The following is a 20,108-nucleotide window of genomic DNA, read 5'->3' on the forward strand; positions in this document are numbered from 1 at the left end:
CCTATTGACCCACAGGAACATACACAATGGTGACAACCTGCTCTTCTTCTGTTAATAAGGAGAGGTAAGTATATGCTGGACCGCCAAACAAGGCAAAATCCAAAGAAATATGCATTGTATTGGGAGGAAGAAGGCCAACCTTAGTCAACTAGCTATGTGAGGTCAATGTCATTAGGCCTCTTTTACTCCCATATAAAATAACCATAATAACGCCTACTTTATTGGATTGTTAAGAGCATTAAAAAGATAGTATGTGTGAACAAATGCTCTGCAAACTGCAAAGTGCTTTACAAATTAGCGTATTAGTGTTACGCTCTTGGGAGAGCTCTGGCAGTTGCTAATCAAGAATTAAGAGAAATATACTAATTAGAGAAGACACCTGACAATGATGAAGAGCGGTGGCAGGCAAGACTCCACCTGCTTCAATGCAGCCCTATTCAAATCTTTACATTTTGTGTGCTGCTGCTCAGCCCCACATTACAATAAATATCTCCCATATAATCTGCACAATTTCCCTACAGTAAATTGTCAAGCTTCATTTGGTCATCCCTATAAACTCAATATACTCTAAGCAGGTTGTTAAGTACATTCAAGGATTTCACAATGAACAGCTGAGATCCAGTTATCATTAAAATGAAGTGCTGACATTGGAATAAAGCCACAAGAAAGTGTTTACTGCTACTGCTGCTCTGGAATTATAATTGTTTCTTTGCTTGGCCTTTAGAGGACTGAATCATCTGATGCATATCTATCTTGTTTAGTAATAAGATTTGAAACCTAATGTTGAAATGTCCATATATATGTTTATTAGAACTAGAAACCAGGTCCACATTGAACTCACAAAACCATAGCTTCTTTATTAATTGCCTACATTTATTATCTATGCTGGCTGCATACAATTTTATGAGGTGATAACTATTTTCCAATTTAACAGAGTATAAGCAGCAAAACGGAGAGTTTGGGAAGAAGCCTGACATTTAGTAGGAAGCAAAAGATAAGAGTGAAGTGTTTTGATTTAGGAGAAGATGTACATCCAAAGAGACTTCTCTCTTAGGAAACATGAGACTTTTGCTGTAAAGCTCAACCTAGATGCAAAGGAGACTAAAGACAAGCATCCCAGACAATTACAGACCCAGCATTGGGAAGGGAATAAGTTGGAATTGATTCATAAGACACTTAGATGAAGCTAAGACAATATACATTACATTAGCTAACCCTGAATTTGGTGCTGGAAAGATTTGTCAAAACCTTATCTATTTCTTATGAGTGCAGAGAACAAATAGTTCAAAACACAGTATCTGTAGATAACTCTGTAAAACAAAACAAATTTGTTGTTTGGTTAATTCTCCTCAAGACATAGGTTGCAGCTGATATTAAATTTCTCCTCATAAACTATCATTTTATGGCAATGGATTGGTCAAGGAAGGATAAAGCAACTTGGAAAGAACTATCGTGATACCTGCCCTGAGAAGCCAAAATTTGGTTTAACCTGGTGTTGTGTACTGTTTGGTTCTAGAAAAGCTAAGTTTATAAAATATTGTATAGCAGGTAAATTTAAAGGTTAGTAACCATCTTGGATGTTCTGCTCTTCTGCTCCACCGCAATAAAGTCTCTCTAAATGCAATGTTTGGGACAGAGTTGCTCTGGGAAATATAGTGGTTTGAAAGGTGATTATTATACCCGAGATGAATATGTTATTATCTTATTGGACATAGCATCAAATGCTATTTATGAAAATGCTTATCACTGCCACAGGCTTCTGGTCTATACTGGTGAAGACATCACCGCAGCACAGCACCTCAACAGAGTGCACACTGCGACCCAATGCTATCGTAAAGCCATCACCTAAAACTTTCTTGCCTCAGACACCTGAATGGCAGTGTCTTCACTCAGGTCCCCACTCAAATGTCACCCCATCAGCAAGGCCTTCTCCAATAGCACTGTATAAAATGGCAACTCCACTCTCCAAACAAGCACTTCTCCTTTCTCCACATTATTTATCTCTACCCCACTATGGCCATCTAATGAAGTCTACATGTATTTGATTCCGTATTAGTTTTTCCTCTCTATATATATTTTTGCTTGTCCAGCCCCATGGACCCAAAAGTACAGTCTGAGCAAGATGTTTGAAACCACCTTTGCAAAAATTATGATAGCAAAAGTAATCAGATATAGTTGAATCCATCTTGCTTCTAACCTCACATGCTGCCCTTGTTCACTCCCGGGCATAGGCCAAGCTAACTATGGGAGGAATTTGGTTTATAGTTTAACTTTAAACAAAGACAACAGTCCTTTCCTGAAACTAACTCCCTTCCCAATGGCTCCTATAGATACTGTCACTATTGTAAAACCTAACATTGGTGTTTGAGCTATTTTTTGGACCTCGCATTCTGATGGATCAGTTGGCACCACCTGGTCTGGTAACCCATACCAAGAAACTGGTTTATGTGGTCTTGTGACCCTCACCCAGGAACTGACTCAGCATAAGAAGATAGTTTCCAGCTTCAGTGATTTCATCCCTGACCCAACCAATCAGCATCCCCATTCCCTACGCCCTGCCCGTCAAACTACCCTTAAAAACACCTAGTCTCTGAATTTATTGGGGAGGCAGATTTGAGAATTATCTCCCATCCTTCTGCTTGGTTGGCCCTGTGATTATCAAACTCTTTCTGTGCTGCAAAACCTACTGTTCTCAGTGAATTGGCTTTTCTGGGCAGTGGGCAAGAAGAACCCGTCAGGCTATTACACCCTCACAGAAGAAGATCCCGTCAGGCTGTTACACCCTCACAGAAGAAGATCCCATCAGGCTGTTACACCCTCACAGAAGAAGATCCCATCAGGTTGTTACACCCTCACAGACGAAGATCCCATCAGGCTGTTACACCCTCACAGGAGAGAAGAACCCGTCAGGCTGTTACACCCTCACAGAAGAAGAACCCGTCAGGCTGTTACACCCTCACAGAAGAAGATCCCGTCAGGCTGTTACACCCTCACAGGAGAGAAGAACCTGTCAGGCTGTTACACCCTCACAGAAGAAGATCCCGTCAGGCTGTTACACCCTCACAGAAGAAGATCCCATCAGGCTGTTACACCCTCACAGAAGAAGATCCCGTGAGGCTGTTACACCCTCACAGGAGAGGAGAACCCATCAGGCTGTTACACCCTCACAGAAGGAGAACCTATCAGGCTGTTACACCCTCACAGAAGGAGAACCCATCAGGCTGTTACACCCTCACAGAAGGAGAACCCATCAGGCTGTTACACCCTCACAGAAGGAGAAACCGTCAGGCTGTTACACCCTCACAGAAGGAGAACCCGTCAGGCTGTTACACCCTCACAGAAGGAGAACACGTCAGACTGTTACACCCTCACAGAAGAAGAACCCATCAGGCTGTTACACCCTCACAGCACTCAGTGATGGTTCTTAGGTGAAAGGAACAACTTACAAGCAAGTGGATCTGGATGAGTCCAGTCCTGAGATGTGTAGCATGTTTGCTCAGTAGAACAAAGCCTTCAGGGATGTCTGGTTCACATGTGGCAGTCAAAAAAGTTACAATATTAAATTATAAACCGTCTTCCTTCCCTTTCCTTTTTTCCCTTTAAATTCTCAATAAGATTCTATTCTGAAATAAAATAGAACAAAAGCTGATGTGCTACTAACAAAACCTTCTAAAGCAAATTTCAAAGTAAGAGCAAGTTAAGGCATGCCAATTTATTGTCATACTCTTGGATTAAATTCCCACTTTTTGCCTGTATTTTCACATCTGTAATTTGGAGGAATAACTTCATGGGTTGTTACAAACAGCAATTAATAACTGTGTTTTAAGTGTTAGTTTTAAGTATTACTTTGTGTGTAGCAAAAAGATTTCTGATAGTGCTATAATTCTTCAAGAGTAGGGTCCTAAGTAAAACAGAATGTCACCCTTACTACTTGATGATTGTCTTCTGAAATAACATATTCAAACACATGTACTTTACTTACTATGAAGCATTTTATGGCTTTGACAAAACCATTTCAACCCCATTCTTTCCCATGCTTTAAGGGTTTTTTTAGGTAGCTCAAACTCAGCACATCTACAAAATATCTCATCATCTTTCCCCCCACATTCTGTGTCTATACCTGAATTCTCTTTGATGAATAGCAAAATTTCCTTCAAGTTACTCTTACCAATAACTTTGGATATAGCTCTGTGAAAGGAAAAGAAAATCTCAGGGCCCCAAACTCTCTGCCAAAGGGAAAGCAAGTCACACAAGAAAACTGCCTTCCTCTTGTTCCCAAGCAGACAGCTATAATTTCACATGGGAAATGTAGATTTGCCAAGCCAGAAAAAGGCACACTTGACTTTTTCCACCACTCCTCTCTTTTCACACGTAAAATGAAGATTCTGTGAGTGCTAACCAAAGCCTCGCAAGAATGTAATTACCACACTGCCTAAGTTCTACCTCCCCCCACTTTTTTTTCTTTCCTCCTTCTCCTCCTGACTGCTCTTTCCACCTTTAGTATTGAAGTTCCCAAAACCTTCTTTGGAAAAAGCACATTCCACAGTCCAGGCACATCCTCAACCTTGGCAACACAAACCTCTAAATCTGTCGCAGACACTTTTGGTTTACAGCGTGATGCATCCTGATGCCTGCATTCTGAAGCCAGATTGAGCTGGATCTAAACTCTGCTTTATCAACACCTGTGCAATCTCAGTCAAGAGATCAAAACTCTCTGAGTCCCCAGTTCCTTTGTCATTGAAGTGAGTACAGAGTACCCACTCATAGGTTCCTTGTGAAGAGTAAACGAGATAATGTTCACAAAGTACTAAGCATGCTACTGGCTTATAATATGTATTCAATTAAAATTGATGATGACGATTCAGGCTTTAATCATTTCTTGCATTGATTGCTTTCTTATCAGTTTTTCTTTCAAGAACATGCAATTCTTCCTGCTCTGGTTTTGTTTCTCCGCGTGTCTACAGAGCTGCCAGAGGGTTACATTTAAAGTACATGACTGTTCATGCCAACCTCCTACTGTCCTTCAATGGCTCCCCCAGGCTTTCTTTCTAAAGTAAAAACTCCTTTCATTAGCACGCAAGTCCCTTCATGGCTTGAGCGCCCTCTGTTCCTCTAACTTCATGTCTAATGCTCTCCAGACTTGCATTTCTGCAACAGACAGATCCAACTGCTTTGAGCGCTTTCAATGAGCCATGCAGATCATGCGTCTGTACACCCCACCTGAATATGCAAGGCACTAGCCACTGTCCCAATTTATCAAGCAAATGCTTACTCACATCTTAGGGAAACTTCCTTAATGATTTAAATTCTCCTGTATCTTTTCCCCCCCAGCACAGTGTACGTATATTTGTTGCAAGGCTTATTACATTTTGGTGTGGATGTGATTAACTTGTTTATTTCTTTCCAAGTAATCAAACCAATTCACCTTTCCATCTCACAGTGTTAGACACCGTGCTTGGCACATACAGATATATAATGGATATATATTAACTAAGCATATACATATGTTAAAATGAGATCTGAGTCATGAAGATAACGAGCTTCTCTTTCCCAGCTCACTGCAGTACTCTTTTTATTGTGCCTGATTCTGATGGGCTCCATTTTAGAATTTTAAGGCTATGAGGTTGTGTTACCAGAAAGGGGTCGCGATCCTGACTGCACAAGAGGGTCCCTGGATCTCTCCCACGAAAGAATTCAGGGTGAGTCCCCAGTGCAAAGTAAAAGCAAGTTTATTAAGAAAGTAGCGAAAGTACAGCTACTCCATAGACTGAGTCGGGCGTTTCCAAAAGTAAGAGGAGGAACACGTCCACCCTAGGTACAATGCTTGTATACATGGGGAGGTGTGCTCTGCCACAAGGGTTTGTGATAAAGGATTAATTTTTTTAATTACTGTATTTTGCAAGCATCAGTATTATTATCTTTAAAGCAAAATTAGGAATGCCTTTGTTCTCCAAATATCGGGATACCTGGACACCCCCAGGTCAGGTTTTGTTTAATAAACATTGTTAATCTGTTTCCTTAGCCATAAACACCTAGAGGCGAGGAATGCCTGACTTTCTGGGAATGCGGCCCGGCAAGTCCCAGCATCATTTTCCTGCCCCTCGCTCAAGATGGAGTCGCTCTGGCTTCAACACCTCTGACAGTTGATGGGGCATTATAAAGTAGTAGATCTCTCATCCGAAACAAGAATCCCCACTGCACCTTATTTCAGAAATGAGTGAAAAAGAAAACATCTTCAAAGAGGTTATCTGTGCTCCTGTCCCGTACAAGCAAGAGAAAATCCACTGTACTTCACTTAGTACTAAAATGTTAAGTGTCTGCTTCAAGGTGAAAGATTTAACTGCTATTTTTTACGTGTGGCACTGATAAAACTCAAAATGGGTCACAAGGCAGAATAGCATGACAATGATGTCAGATTTAGGGAGGCACAAGTACTTCTGTCTTTACAGGATTATTTCTTAGATGTCAACTGGGCTCAGAGAGAGTATACTCAAGGTCTTTTTTTCTTCCTTTTCTTTTTAATTAGTGTGGGTCAGAGGAATTTTGGGAGTGGATCAATAGATTGTCAACCCCCGACTACATCAATGTACCTTCCAAGGGAAAACAAACAATTTAGTTAAGCTCTGCATTTCCTGAACAACTTCCAGATCAATAGTTCATTATCTGCTATATTTGCCAATATGTAAAGCCTTCAGGCTAGTTGCCATCATTAAGCAAACAAACAAATGAAAATTTCTTCTTTAATTTTTGGTGTTAGCTTTGACCCTTCTTCTGCTTGTCACTTTTTCTTTAAGGAATATGCAATTCTAAATGCTTCTCATTTAGACAGTAGCTTTGACATCCAGTACAAGTGGACCACTCACCTTTTACAAAACAGTGAAGCTACTTATCAGATTTCCTGTTTTCTCAAACCACTCTTTTCTATCAGGTGGGAAGGACTATTCTCATGGGAGATCAAGGGCCATTAGATATAATTAACTTTCCCCATCCCTTCCCTCTTAGGAAATGGCTTTTAAACAACTTCCATGCATCCCACCATGGTTTATGATTACATTATATTAAACGTGGTGAAGCATTTTCAGAGAGGAGGGCCAACATTATGAAGTGAGTTTAAAAACAAATTCCCATGAGATCTGATAATTATCTTGTGGAGGAGATATCTGCCTACTGTAAGAGGATTTATTTTGTTCATTGCTGTACTCATAATAATAGCTTGCAGTGTGATATAAAAAGGAGAGAGTGAAGCATACAATCTCAGGAGACCAGAGACACGGCTTCAGTTCTATAAAGGAAATCAGGCACAAGAAGACAAAAACAGTGCAAATAACAATCATATTTGGAAAAAGAATTTGATCAACTCTCAGTCATCTTTCTTGGTTCACACTGACACAGTTTAGCAGAAACATTTATTGTTCATATTATTCCATGTCTCTGGCTTTCATTCCCACATGCAGTCTAAAAATCAGGTGGAGATATTTAAACAAAAGTACTTCATTCCCTTCCCCAAATGAGGAAGTAGGGATGAGAAAAACTGCAGAGAAAGAAAGAGCAAGAGCGCGAGAGGAGAGTAAAGAAGGCTAGCTTACTCTGACACTTGTCACCAGCAGGAGATGTGGTCCAGCCGTTCCTCACAGAGCAGGAAACCCGGGGCTGTTGCATTCAGCTGTGAGCAGAAGACAGAGGGAGAGCCTGAAGGTGGCACTTTCTTATATTATTTAAAGCAAATTTACAAAATCTCATATTCATGCATACGTTAAAGTACAGAATAACATTTCCAGACCAAGTATAAATGCAATATCGTACTTAGTACCAATTCAAATAAAGAGGAATGGATAATTGCGACCTGTGAGCAACACACTCACAGCATCAGGATTGGAGCGCCACAGACACGGGTCATCCGTGCGGCCCTGCGAGAGCTTTGGTTCCATCCTCTCACTTTGCAGATGAAGAATATAAGCCAGAGACACAAACCACCACAATGAGACCCAGACTGGGTGGTCTTTCTCCACTCAGTTATGCAAAGATTATGTTTATGTTACATACAAGTAAGGTGTGTGTGTGTGTGTGTGTGTGTGTGTGTGTGTGTGTGTCTTTTTGGCCATTTTCAGAGTATAGTATTTCCATGGGCCTCTTATAAGTATTATGTGTCTCAAAACGTCAAAAGAGTATAGAATCCTAGTGGATGCAAATAATGTAATAATATTTATTGCGTGCCTGCTAGGTATGCAACGAGGTATGTTACCTATATTGTCACATTAATTCTCAAACAGCCCTATGAAAAACATCTCATCTTCCAAGTGAGGTTGCTGACACTCTGAGCAGTTAAGTGCCTCTTATTATGTTGACAAAGAAATGGCAGAATGAGTTTAAACTCATTCTGGGTCACTGGGATCCCAAATTCCAGTCTTTCTACCTCATTAGATTGCCTTCAGCACATCCACTAGCATGGTCTCAGGAAATTCTGTTTGTGAAGTTCCTGCTTGTGTTTTAGCAAGCGAACAAGTCGTTGGAAATAAATAACTGTCCCGTGACTCCCACTCATGACTTTTCTTGACGACCTGATGGCAGCATTCCACAAGATGGAAAATGCTGTGAGATGTCTAAGGAGGGCTGCAGCAGCCTCAGCTGCAACATCAAGCATCCATCTTCCGTTAGCGTCTCCTCTGCACATCATTCACACTTACAGTGCAGCCCAACTTTTCTCAAGAAAAGCCATCATGTCCCGTGAGGCTTTCTGGGCTCTAATCCCAAAAGGACAGTACATTTGGAAGCTGCCTTTGAAGCCTGCTCACACACGTCTGCTGCTGAATTTAAGTTTCGAGCGTGTGAGGACTCTCAGCATAGGGGTCGGATAAAGTAGTTGATGAGGATTCACGTGTAAATAATGAAAGAAGCAAGTCGATCTTTGTTGCTGTTATTCTGAGGGAGAAAACAGACCGGCTGGCCTGCCACTCAGAGGCTGCAAGGAATAATTTATCAGGTGATCTTATGTTTGAAACACAAAAATAAGAGTCAGGAACTTTGAAAGTTGGTCAGCATTAATTTTCTGCTAGCAAACAACCAGAGGTGTTGTGAAAAATGCCAGCCAAGGCATTTAATGAGGGGATCTACCATGAAAAACAGGTAGCAGACACAAGCTCATTCATTATCTTTGTTCCTTACCTGTGAATAGTGAACAATTTGTCTTTCTAAATCAGTTATGTTTATATCATGATCATTCAACATAAAAAGAATTATCCAATCTAAAATCACCTAATTTGTCTAGATCAGGGTTTGGCAAATATTTTCTGTAAAAACCCAGATAGTATTTCTGGCCAAACTGGACAAATCCTGGCCTATTTTTTTTTTCATATAATTGTTGGCAGTAGCATGTTTAATATGAGAAAGTCTTGTTTGTTTATGTTCGAGGACAAAGAGAAAGAGAATTTGGGAGAGATGATTTGAGTAGGCCAGTCTGGAAGTGGCAGTAGGATATTCCAGTACTGCTGCTTCCTTGCTGTGGGGGATTTATCTTTGTACTCTCCGCTTGGAAGAGACAGTTAATGAGTTTTAATATCAGACTCACGACACAGGTGATTTGCCAGAAAAGAGCCCTCAAGGGCGAATTAAGGAACAGCCCAAAACAACAGGATCCCAAGTTATACAATCACGGCAACCTCTGTCTGTTCAAGACCACACAGCCTCATCTCTCAGTGGCACTTTTTTTTCCCAAAACGAATGCTATTTTCAACATTTGACTTAATTTCACACTGAGTTCCTTTGTTTTTAATTTTTAATATAATTATAGGATGTGATTATTTTGTATTCAACGGGACTTACTTTGCTTTGGATATTATTATACTTTATCTTAGCGTTTCATCAAATAACAGTATCCTACAGTGTAATCAGGCATCAAGAGATAGAGAAAGATCATGAATAGTTTTAGGGTCCAGGCACTTCCACATGCAAATCATCTAACTATAGTTTCTCTCTGAACCCCAGGTGTCTCATATATGAAATGGACAGATAAGGCTGGGTGCAGTGGCTCATGCCTGTAATCCCAGCACTTTGGGAGGCTGAGGCGGGTGGATCACCTGAATTCAGGAGTTTGAGATCAGCCTGGCCAATATGGTGAAACCCTGTCTTTACTAAAAATACAAAAAATTAGCTGGGCATGGTGGCTGGTGCTTGTAATCCCAGCTACTCAGGAAGCTGAGGCAGGAGAATCACCTGAACCCGGGAGGTGGAGGTTGCAGTGAGCCAAGATAGTGCCATTGCACTCCAGCCTAGGTGACAAGAGTAAGACTCTAACAAAAAAAAAAAAAAGAAAGAAAGAAAAGAAAAGAAAGAGAAAGAGAGAGAGAAAGAAAGAAGGAAAGAAAGAAAGAGACAGGGAAGGAAGGAAGGAAGGAAGGAAGGAAGGAAGGAAGGAAGGAAGGAAGGAAGGAAGGGAGGGAGGGAGGGAGGGAGGGAGGGAGGGAGGGAGGGAGATTTTCTCACTTCTAAGGTCATTGTGAGAACTGGAGATGACACAGGCCCAGTGTTTGTTACAATGTCTAGCCCATCCTAGATACTCAGTGCTGGCTGTTCATAGTCTCATATAGCAAAGTACTCCCCTCAAAGCCATGTCACTTTGTTTCTTTCTCTCATTTTGTTAAGCAGCTGAATATAATGTCTATTATGTGTGGGAGTTCCCTTTTTCTGTCATTTATCTCTAAACAATTTATGTTATGAATCATTGGGATGGGTGTTTTACTGTCTAGAACTCATACTTTCCTATAACTTCCCTTTTGACTCATTATACTTAGTGAACTAAGTTTCCAGTAACAGTCCAGGAGGCAGGGGCATGTTTCATGACTGAGGATGGTTTTGTGCTGCGAAGACATTAAAAGGCTTGATTTTCCATGGTCACACTTTATTTTTCCTGGACTTTGCTTGTGCTCTGCTGATGGTGATAGCACAAGGATTCCTGTAAGTCTGTATATAATAATATAGTTATTTGTGGAATTTGGAGCTTAGAATAAGCTTTTTTTTCTTTAAAACAGAAAATTGTAATAGATTCCCTTAAAGGGCTGTCCTCTCACACAATAAAAATTAGCTGTCTTACTAGGTAAAACTATTTTATTTTGTAATGATTAAGCTAGTATGTCCATTCACCTCATGTCTCTCAACAGTTTCTTGTCAAATTTGGGAGAAAAAAAAGTGACTTTATAAGATTACTGCATTCCAAACCCTGGAGTGCATTATGCCTGGGAGAAAGACCAAATGGGACAGGATATATGCTCGCCTCTACTTGGCTGTGTAAAATTTTCTTGAAAAAGAGACATTTTATCTTTTGAAAGAGAGCATGACTTTCCCTTGCACTGTGATCTATGAGCTGCAACCGGGAGCACCCTTGGCAGTGCAGACCCTAAGGCAAACCTGCCACGTGTGTCTCTCCTTCTCCCAAGAATGTTTTCTACAGGCAAAACAAGAATAGTAGAGTGAGCATGAAAGGCTGTCTTGAAGGGGAAAGGAAGTTACTAGAGCACTTTCTGAGAGGCCTGTGAATGTAGAAAGGCAGAGACCCAGTGGCATTTAGCGGCAGAGGACTGAACAGTTATGTTTTAGCACCACCTGATTAACCTACCTGGCTGACTCTCTGCTCACCCTGTAGCTCTGTGTGCTCCCCTAAAACAGAAGGCCCAGGGGAAATAGCCCTGTCCTTCGATACCCTAATAAGGTCTCAACTGTTACTAATAACATGCATTTTTTACCAAGGAAGACTGACTCAGTGGCATTTGGACACCACCTAAAAACTGGTATCCCACAGGAGAGGAAGATGTAAGTGCATCTCACAGCCCACCATGCTTCTGAGCTCAAAGTGACACTATCTCTCAATCTGTCAATGCCTAGGGTCCCTTGCTACCTGTTCACCCATCCAGCATGTTCTTTCTTTCCCTTTCAGTATCTTCAATTCCACCTTCTCTTTTCTAATAGCACTCATAAATTCCCACCAAATTGAGAAGTACCACCCCAAGATCTTACCTCACCTTTCAATCTTATTAGCTTTCCCTTACTGCTAAAATCATAAAAAAAAAAAAAAGTGGCTGTCCTAGTCGGCTTTCCACTACTATAACAGAACACTACAGATTGGGTGATTTATAAAGAACAAAGATTGATTTCTTACAGTTCTGGAGACTGGAGAATCCAAGATCATGGGGCCCACATCTGGCCAGGGCCGCCAGGCTAGGCCATCCTATGGCAGAAGGACAGCAGAGCCCACGAGCAAGAGGGGACCAAACTCGCTTTTGTATCAAGCTCGGTCTCAGGATGACTAATCCATGCCAATAATGACATCAATCCATTCATGTCAGCAGACCCCTGATGGCCTAATCACCTCTCTTAGGTCCCACCTCTCAACACTGTTGCACTGGACACTGGGTTTCCACACATGAACTTCAGGGCACACGTTCAGACCATAGCCCTGGCAACTGTTTCCTCCATCTCATCTCTCCTCAACTTCCCACATTCAGGGTAATTTTCTCACCGTGCTCTAGAGGGCGCTCTCCAAAACCACTAAAGTTACAATTCTCAAATACCTCATTTGTTCTGTGTTCACATTTTGAAATAGCACAGGTTGATTCTGTGGATCTTTTGGAGCTCTTTTCTCTTCTATGTCAAAAGAAATAGCAGGTAGCTCAAGGTTTTCATCTTAGGCTTACGTCTGCTGTGTACATCTAAGTTGCCAATTAGCTCAGAAATCAAACAGGTAAAGAGCGTGGTAAATGCTCTCTTTTGAGAATTAATCAAGAAACAAGCCTAAATAGACAGGTTTTGCCCCTCTGGATGCATAGGAAACCATGCTTCACAGCTCAGTATGCTGGTGCCCACCGGAGTTGGGCAGCAGGGCATGGCTCTATGCAGAGTGGTGAACTCAGATGGTACCTACGACAGACAAGGCCAGAAATCTCCAAAAACAGGTGACGGTGCTGTGATGTACAGGGAAGTTGGTGCCTGAGGCCTCCAGGACTACACAAGGCCTCCACACAGTCACTGATAAGCAAACAGAGCCAGAGAGAGAGAGAGAGAGAAAGAGGAGAGCTGAACAAGCTGCCTGACAGGAAAGCATTGATGTAATACCATTCTTTACAAAATTAGAACCCAACAATAAGTTTTAACAGTAGATATTTTTTACTCGATTTCTTCTTTGAAGGGATGATTTTGGAAAACTTCTCTAGTTAACTCCTCTAGTGTTTCCTGTGGATTAATTTTACCTGCAAAGTATCCATATATGTAAAGGTTAAAGCTGTTCTATATATTGTTTATATTACACAAAAGATATTACATTCTATTTTGTTTTCTAATTAGAATTTTGAGCTATTCTTTTCTCTAAGAATAAGGAGTTCTAGAACTTCCACTTAAGTCTTCAAAAGCATGTGTTCTATCAACCCCTTTATTTCTGATTAAAAATTGTAAATGTTTTCTTTTATTTTGTACAAAATATTTTATTGTACAAAATTCCCCAATATTGTTTTAATAGTGAACAAAAAAAGTTGTTTCAACAGAGACACCGCTGGGGTCAGAATTCAAAAGTCTTCTCCTGCCATGTCCACGGGAGCCTAGGCGCACCTCTCCACTGCTTTCCGTTGTAGATCTCCACTGGCAGGCACTCGAACCGCTTTCAGCAGGCAATGCTGATGCGAGGTCCAGGGCGTTGAGCGCGGACCGTGCCCAAGGCCGCCTGCTTGGTCTCCTCTTTGTGCGTGGCCCGTGCACTCAGTGGCGCCCGCTGCTCCTGCAACTTCTCCAGGAACCGCCTCTTCTTCTCCAGGAAACTTCTGGACTTTCAAGTCTTGTGGTAGGCCATCGCCCTCCTCAGCTCCTTCCGGACCTCGGCCACCTGTTCCTTCTCCTTCGCCTTAATCTTCATCTAGAGGTTCTGCATCGACCTCTCCAACATCTTGTGGGTGGCTGGCTGATGGCTGCAGATAATGGCCATGGCTGGGCTGCAAAAGAAGATGTCAGCTTGCACTGTCAGTGCCGGCAGCTACTCCTGCGGAGCGAGGGAAGCGTGGTAGGTCCCAGCACCTTGCTTGCCGGCGCATGCAGCCATCCCGAAGATGACTGATGCAGGCTGGCAGTGGTCAGCCCGATGAAGAGGGCTTTCCCGAGATCTTTGTGATCCATGAGGAGCTGTACGTTCTTGGACACCGGCTTCTCCGCCAGCGCTCAGTGGTAGTAGCAGGTCTGTCCTTTCCAGGAAGTCGGATTCACCACATGCTGGCGCCATGGCCTGGGGACAGCTGGGCGCTTCCTCGGAGCGAACAGCAGCCCCCGTGCCGACCGCGCCTTCTCCTCCTTGTTCCCGATCTCAGGCCAGCTCGTCCGTGGAATACAGGGCCACGGCCGCGGTCCGGTCATTTCCCATGACTTCCAGTGAGCCCGGTGCTGAGAGTGCGCGTCATCTCCAGCGTCCTCCCATCAAGAGAGACAACCTCAGCGGCCACGCTCAATTTCACGGGCTGTCAGCACACTGGGAATACAGAGGGGGCCCTTGGAGACATTCCTGGACAGGACGCGCGCAGCTAGCGCTGGCTCAGCAGGAAGGCCGGCCCGGGACCCGCACGCTGCGGTCGGCCTCTGTGCTGGGCCCAGGGGTCGCAGCCGCCGCGCCCCCTGCGGGAAGGACAGTGCGCCCTGGGCGCGGGGCTCACACCCAACCCCCGGGAGCGCGGCAGCAGAGCCAACCCAGGAGCCCGCGCCCGGGCGTCCTCACAGTCGCAGAAACACGCTCCATCAAGGGGCTCGCACCGGGAGGCGAAGTACGACCTTGGAGCCCCAGCTGCATCCACTTCACTCTGCCTCCTAGCTCCTCCGCCCCACACCCGTCCCCCCACACCCGTCCCCCCACACCCGCCCCACACCCGCCCCCCCACACCCGCTCCCACACCCGCCCCCCCACGCCCGCTCCCCCACCCGCCCCCCCACGCCCGCCCCCCACGCCCGCCCCCCCACACGCCCCCCCACACCCGCCCCACACCCGCCCCACACCCGCCCCACTACCCTTCCGCGTCCCTCCGGCCCGGGCGCCCCGGGAGGCCTCGCAGCGCGTGGGGGGTGGGGGGCGTCCCCGATTAGAGCGCCCCCCCCCGATGTTTCTTTCCTTCTCAAAATATCAGCTCCTTCAAGACTTCAGGTAACACTGAATTCTAGTGCAAGGATTTTGGATTTTTGAAACAGAATTCCATTATGTGGAAGGTACTGACCAGTTTTACAGAGAATCCCCAAGACGGTCTCTTCTCGCCAAACAGTGGTGAAATGCCTGTCCTTGTCGTCTTTATCTGCATTAGACAAAGAGAATTCTTCGCCCGCCAGGCGCGGGGGCTCCCGCCTGGAATCCCAGCACTTCGGGAGACCGAGACGGGCGGATCACGAGGTCAGGAGATCGAGACCATCCTGGATAACACGGTGAAACCCCGTCTCTACTGAAAATACAAAAAACTAGCCGGGCGAGGTGGCGGCGCCTGTGGTCCCAGCTCCTCGGGAGGCTGAGGCAGGAGAATGGCGGGAACCCGGGGGCGGAGCTTGCAGGGAGCCAAGATGGCGCCGCTCACTCCAGCCTGGGCCACAGAGCCAGACTCCGTCTCAAACAAACAAACAAAAAAATTCCGTCACCCAAGTTCCAGCAGTTCTTTGTCAGTACATATACTTTTGAACTTCTTTTCAATATCCGGTCTTTTCAAGAAAAAAAAAGAGAGAGAGAGAGAATCCAGAAATTTTTGAATACTTGCTTAATTGAACTTGTTTCATGCTCTTTCTAGTCCCTCTCCCCTCCCACAGAATAGATAGTGCATCATCTCCTTTTATCTCTTATCTTGTCTCTGTGGGTTTTTTTTTTTTTTAACATCATTCATGCTATAAATTATTTTTTGTTTGTTTGTACTTTGCTTCTTTTATTTTTCCATAAGTTGTTGGGGTACAGGTGGTATTTGGTTACATGAGCAAGTTTTTTAGTGGTGATTTGTGAGATGCTGGTGCACCCATCACCCGAGCAGTGTACACTGCACCGTATTTGTAGTCTTTTATCCCTTGCCCCCTCCCACTCTTCCCCCTAAGTCAGCAAAGTCCATTGCATCATTCTTATGACTTTGCGTTCTTGTAGCTTAGCTCCCAATCAGTGACAACCATATGATGGTTTGGTTTTCCATTTCTGAATTACCTCACTTAGAATAATAGTCTCCAATCTCATCCAGGTCACTGTGAATGCTGTGAATTCATTTCTTTTTATGGCTGCATAGTATTCCATCGCATACATATACCACAGTTTCTTTATCTGCTTGTTGATTGATGGGCATTTGGGTTGGTTCCATGATTTTGCAATTATGAATTATGCTGCTGTAAGCATGAATGTGCAAGTATCTTTTTCAAATAGTGACTTATTTTCTTCTGGGTAGATACCCAGTAGTGAGATTGCTGGATCAAATAGTAGATCTACTTTTAGTTCTTTAAGGAATCTCCACCTGTTTTCCATAGTGGCTGTACTAGTTTACATTCCCACCAGCAGTGTAGAAGTGTACCCTGTTCACCGCATGCATGCCAACATCTATTGTTTTTTGACTTTTTTTTTTATTGTTATGGCCATTCTTATAGGAGAAAGTTGGTATCGCATTGTGGTTTTGATTTGCATTTCCCTGATCCTTAGTGATGCTGAGCATTTTTTCATGTTTGCTGGTCATTTGTATGTCTTCTTTTGAGGATTCATGTCCTCAAAATTCATGTCTATTCATGTCCTCAGCCCACTTTTTGATGGGATTGTTTGGTTTTTTCTTACTGATTTGTTTGAGTTTGTTATAAATTCTGGGTATTAGTCCTTTGTCAGATGTGTAGATTGTGAAGATTTTCTCCCACTCTGTGGGTTGTCTGTTTACTCTGCTGACTGTTCCTTTTGCCTTGTGAAAGCTCTTTAGTTTAATTAAGTCCCAGGTATTTATCTTTGTTTTCATTGCATTTGCTTTTGAGTTCTTGGTCATGAAATCATTGCCTAAGCCAATGTCTAGAAGGGTTTTTCCGATGTTTTCTTCCAGAATTTTTATAGTTTCAGATTTTAGGTTTAAGTCCTTAATCCATTTTGAGTTCATTTTTGTATACGGTGGGAGATGAGGATCCAGTTTCTTTCTCCTACATGTGGCTGCCAATTATCCCAGCACCATTTGTTGAAAAGGGTTTCCTTTCCCCACTTTTATGTTTTTGTTTGCTTTGTCAAAGATCAATTGGCTGTAAGTATTTGGGATTATTTCTGGGTTCTCTATTCTGTTCCATTGGTCTGTGTGCTGTTTCCTTCCCTGATTAGCTTGATAACTAACCTCCTGAATTCTTTTTCAGTTAAATCAGGGATTTCTTCTTGGTTTGGATCTATTGCTGGTGAACTAGTGTGATTTTGGCGGGGGTGTTGAAGAGCTTCGTTTTGTCATATTACCAGGGTTAGTTCTCTGGTTCCTTCTCATTTGGGTAGGCTCTCTGAGGGAAGGTCTAGGGCTGAAAGCTGTTCACATTCTTTTGTCCCCTGGGATGTTCCCCTGATGTAGTACTCTCTTCCTTTTCCTACGAATGTGGCTTCCTGAGAGCCAAACTGCTGTGATTGTTGTCTCTCTTCTGGGTCTAGACACCCAGTGAGTCTACCCGGCTCCGGGATGGTACTGGGGTTTGTCTGCAATGTCCTGTGATGTGAACCATCTATGGGTCTGTCAGCCATGGATGCCAGCGCCTGTTTCAGAGGAGGTGGCGATGGGAGGCAAGGAGAGTGCAATGGACTCTGTGAAGGTTTAATGCTCTATTTTTTTGCTGGTGTTACAGCCTCCTGCTGGGAAGTGGCGCTTTCCAGAGAGCATCAGCTGTGGTGGTGTGGAGAGGAACTGGTGGTGGGTGGTGCCCTAGAACTCCCAAGATCATATGTCCTTTGTCTTCTGCCTCCAGGGTGGGTAGGGAAGGACCCTCAGGTAGGGGCAAGGTAGGCGTGTCTGAGCTCAGGCTCTCCTTGGTCTGGCCTTGCTGTGGCTGCTGTGGGGGCTGGGGGTGAGATTCCCAGGTCACTGGAGTTATGTACCTGGGAGGATTGGCTCCCTCTGCTGAGTCATGCAGGTTGTCAGGGAAGTGCGGGAAACGGCAATCACAGGGCTCACCCAGCTCCCATGCAAACCGACGGGCCAGTCTCACTGCCACCGTGCACCCCCCAACAGTCCCCAGTCTGTTTACAGGTGGAGAGGGAAACGGGCTTCAAAACCTACCCCAGGCTACCCGCCTCCCAGCTGCGAGAGAAAAAGCCTTGGTTCCTCCCCCTCCTGTGGAGGCTGCACCCCGGATTCGTGCCCTCCTCTGACTTCTGGCCAGGAGGATTCTCACCCAGTTCAAATAGTTACAAAGTTCAGTTACAGATTTCCTTCCCCCTGTGGAGTTTTGCCCCCCTCCTCTCCCCATGGATGCCTGTGGTGCCAGCAGGAATGGGCTGCTCTGGGACCCAGCGAGCCCCCCGGGCCTTTCCGCTGCTTTCTCTACCCCTGTATTTCGCCTGGCTCTCCGGATTGACTCAGCTCCAGGTGAAGTTGGAAATCCTCCCGCAAACAGACCTTCAGCTTCCCCAGTGGGGTGTGTTTGGGAGAAGAGGGTCTCCCTTTTCCACTTCTGCAGTTGGGGCACTCACACTTTTGTGGGGGTCTCCCGGGCCCTGCAGGAGCAGTCCGCTTCCTTCAGAAGGTCTGTGGGTCCTCTCAGGACTGCTGGTTTGTTCTTGCAGTATATCTGGAGCTAAAATTCACAATGCGAGCCCCGCATGTTGCCCTGTCCCGAGCTGCAATCTAGTCCTGCCACCCGTCCACCACGATGATCTGTTCTTCTGCTGTAAATTCATTCCAGATCCAGATTCTTTCTCAGCGGCCCTTGAAGTGTGTGTCAGAAGCCATAATCGCTGTGTGCTACACACCTCTATGCAGAGCACCTTCATTTCCATGGGTTGCATTTATAATTACTGGCTTATTATTATATTTTTCTATGTCACTTTACATTTCTTAGTGTTTCCTACATACTTAGCATATTTCTACACATTTTTTTCTCTCTAATTCCCAAATGAGAAGAAAGCAAATACAAACAGTATTTTCTTTCTTTGATCATATATCCTTCTGTTCTTGTGTCAGGAAAATGTGAAGATTCAAGAGATAATTGAAAGATGATTTTAAAAAGTATTTAACATTTATTTTAAAAGCACCAAATTTTGTTAGCAAAAAGGCCTCTGTTAAATGTTGGGAGAAAAGAAAGACTTTCTTGTGTCAGGAAAATGTGAAGATTCAAGAGGTAATTGAAAGATGATTTTAAAAAGTATTTAACATTTATTTTAAAAGCACTAAATTTTGTTAGCAAAAAGGCCTCTGTTAAATGTTGGGAGAAAAGACAGACTTCTTGTGTCAGGAAACCCTGAAGATTCAAAAGATAATTGAAAGATGATTTTAAAATGTATTTAACATTTATTTAAAAAGCACTGAAGTTTGTTAGCAAAAGGCCTCTGTTAAATGTAGGGAGAAAAGAAATACTTCTGGAATTTCATGGAAACATTATTCACGTGTATTTACCAATTGGTTATATGAGACATGAAGTTTTTTCGTAAGAGATACATTTTACTCTTATACAAACCAGAGAATCTATAAGATAAGAGGTGGATGGGAGAGATGAACATCACATATACATCTAGCATCTATTAATTATTAATTAATAATAATTAATTATATTATTAATATAATAGAAATTAGTAAAACATTTCTTGAGTACAGTTAGCAATCTGTATTGAAAGCCTTAAAACACAAATGTAAAGTTACTCATCAAATCCAAAGAAAATAATAATGAGAGTAGGCAAAAATTTAGCTGTAAGAGTGACCATCAAGTGTTACTTATAATAGCCAAAAATTGGAAACCATCTCCATGGTCAGCAACATAGGATGAGTTAAATTTATGGGGCACCTGTAAAATGGAATAGGAACCAATCATTTAAAATGGTGTTTGATAAAACTAATAATACACAGTAGGACTGTTTGGAAGAAGTAGACTTTAAGCCTCCATGTCCATATGATTCCATTATTTACATACAGACCAATATATACATG

The 20,108-nt window shown here is 43.4% G+C and overlaps 1 long non-coding RNA gene across 1 annotated transcript in view; it reads right to left on the reverse strand.

Moving 5' to 3' along the window:
• Positions 1-18,738, reverse strand: part of LOC144340935 (uncharacterized) — a 147,382-nt gene extending 128,644 nt beyond the window's left edge. Inside the window, exons 1-2 of the long non-coding RNA XR_013417490.1 lie at positions 18,659-18,738; positions 7,587-7,663 (exon numbers count right to left, since the gene is read on the reverse strand). This is a non-coding gene — a long non-coding RNA (uncharacterized LOC144340935). The remainder of the gene's footprint in view (positions 1-7,586; positions 7,664-18,658) is intronic.
• Positions 18,739-20,108: the final 1,370 nt, after the last annotated feature.

This window comes from Macaca mulatta, chromosome 5 (genome assembly GCF_049350105.2).
Source record: "Macaca mulatta isolate MMU2019108-1 chromosome 5, T2T-MMU8v2.0, whole genome shotgun sequence".
NCBI lineage: Eukaryota > Metazoa > Chordata > Mammalia > Primates > Cercopithecidae > Macaca > Macaca mulatta.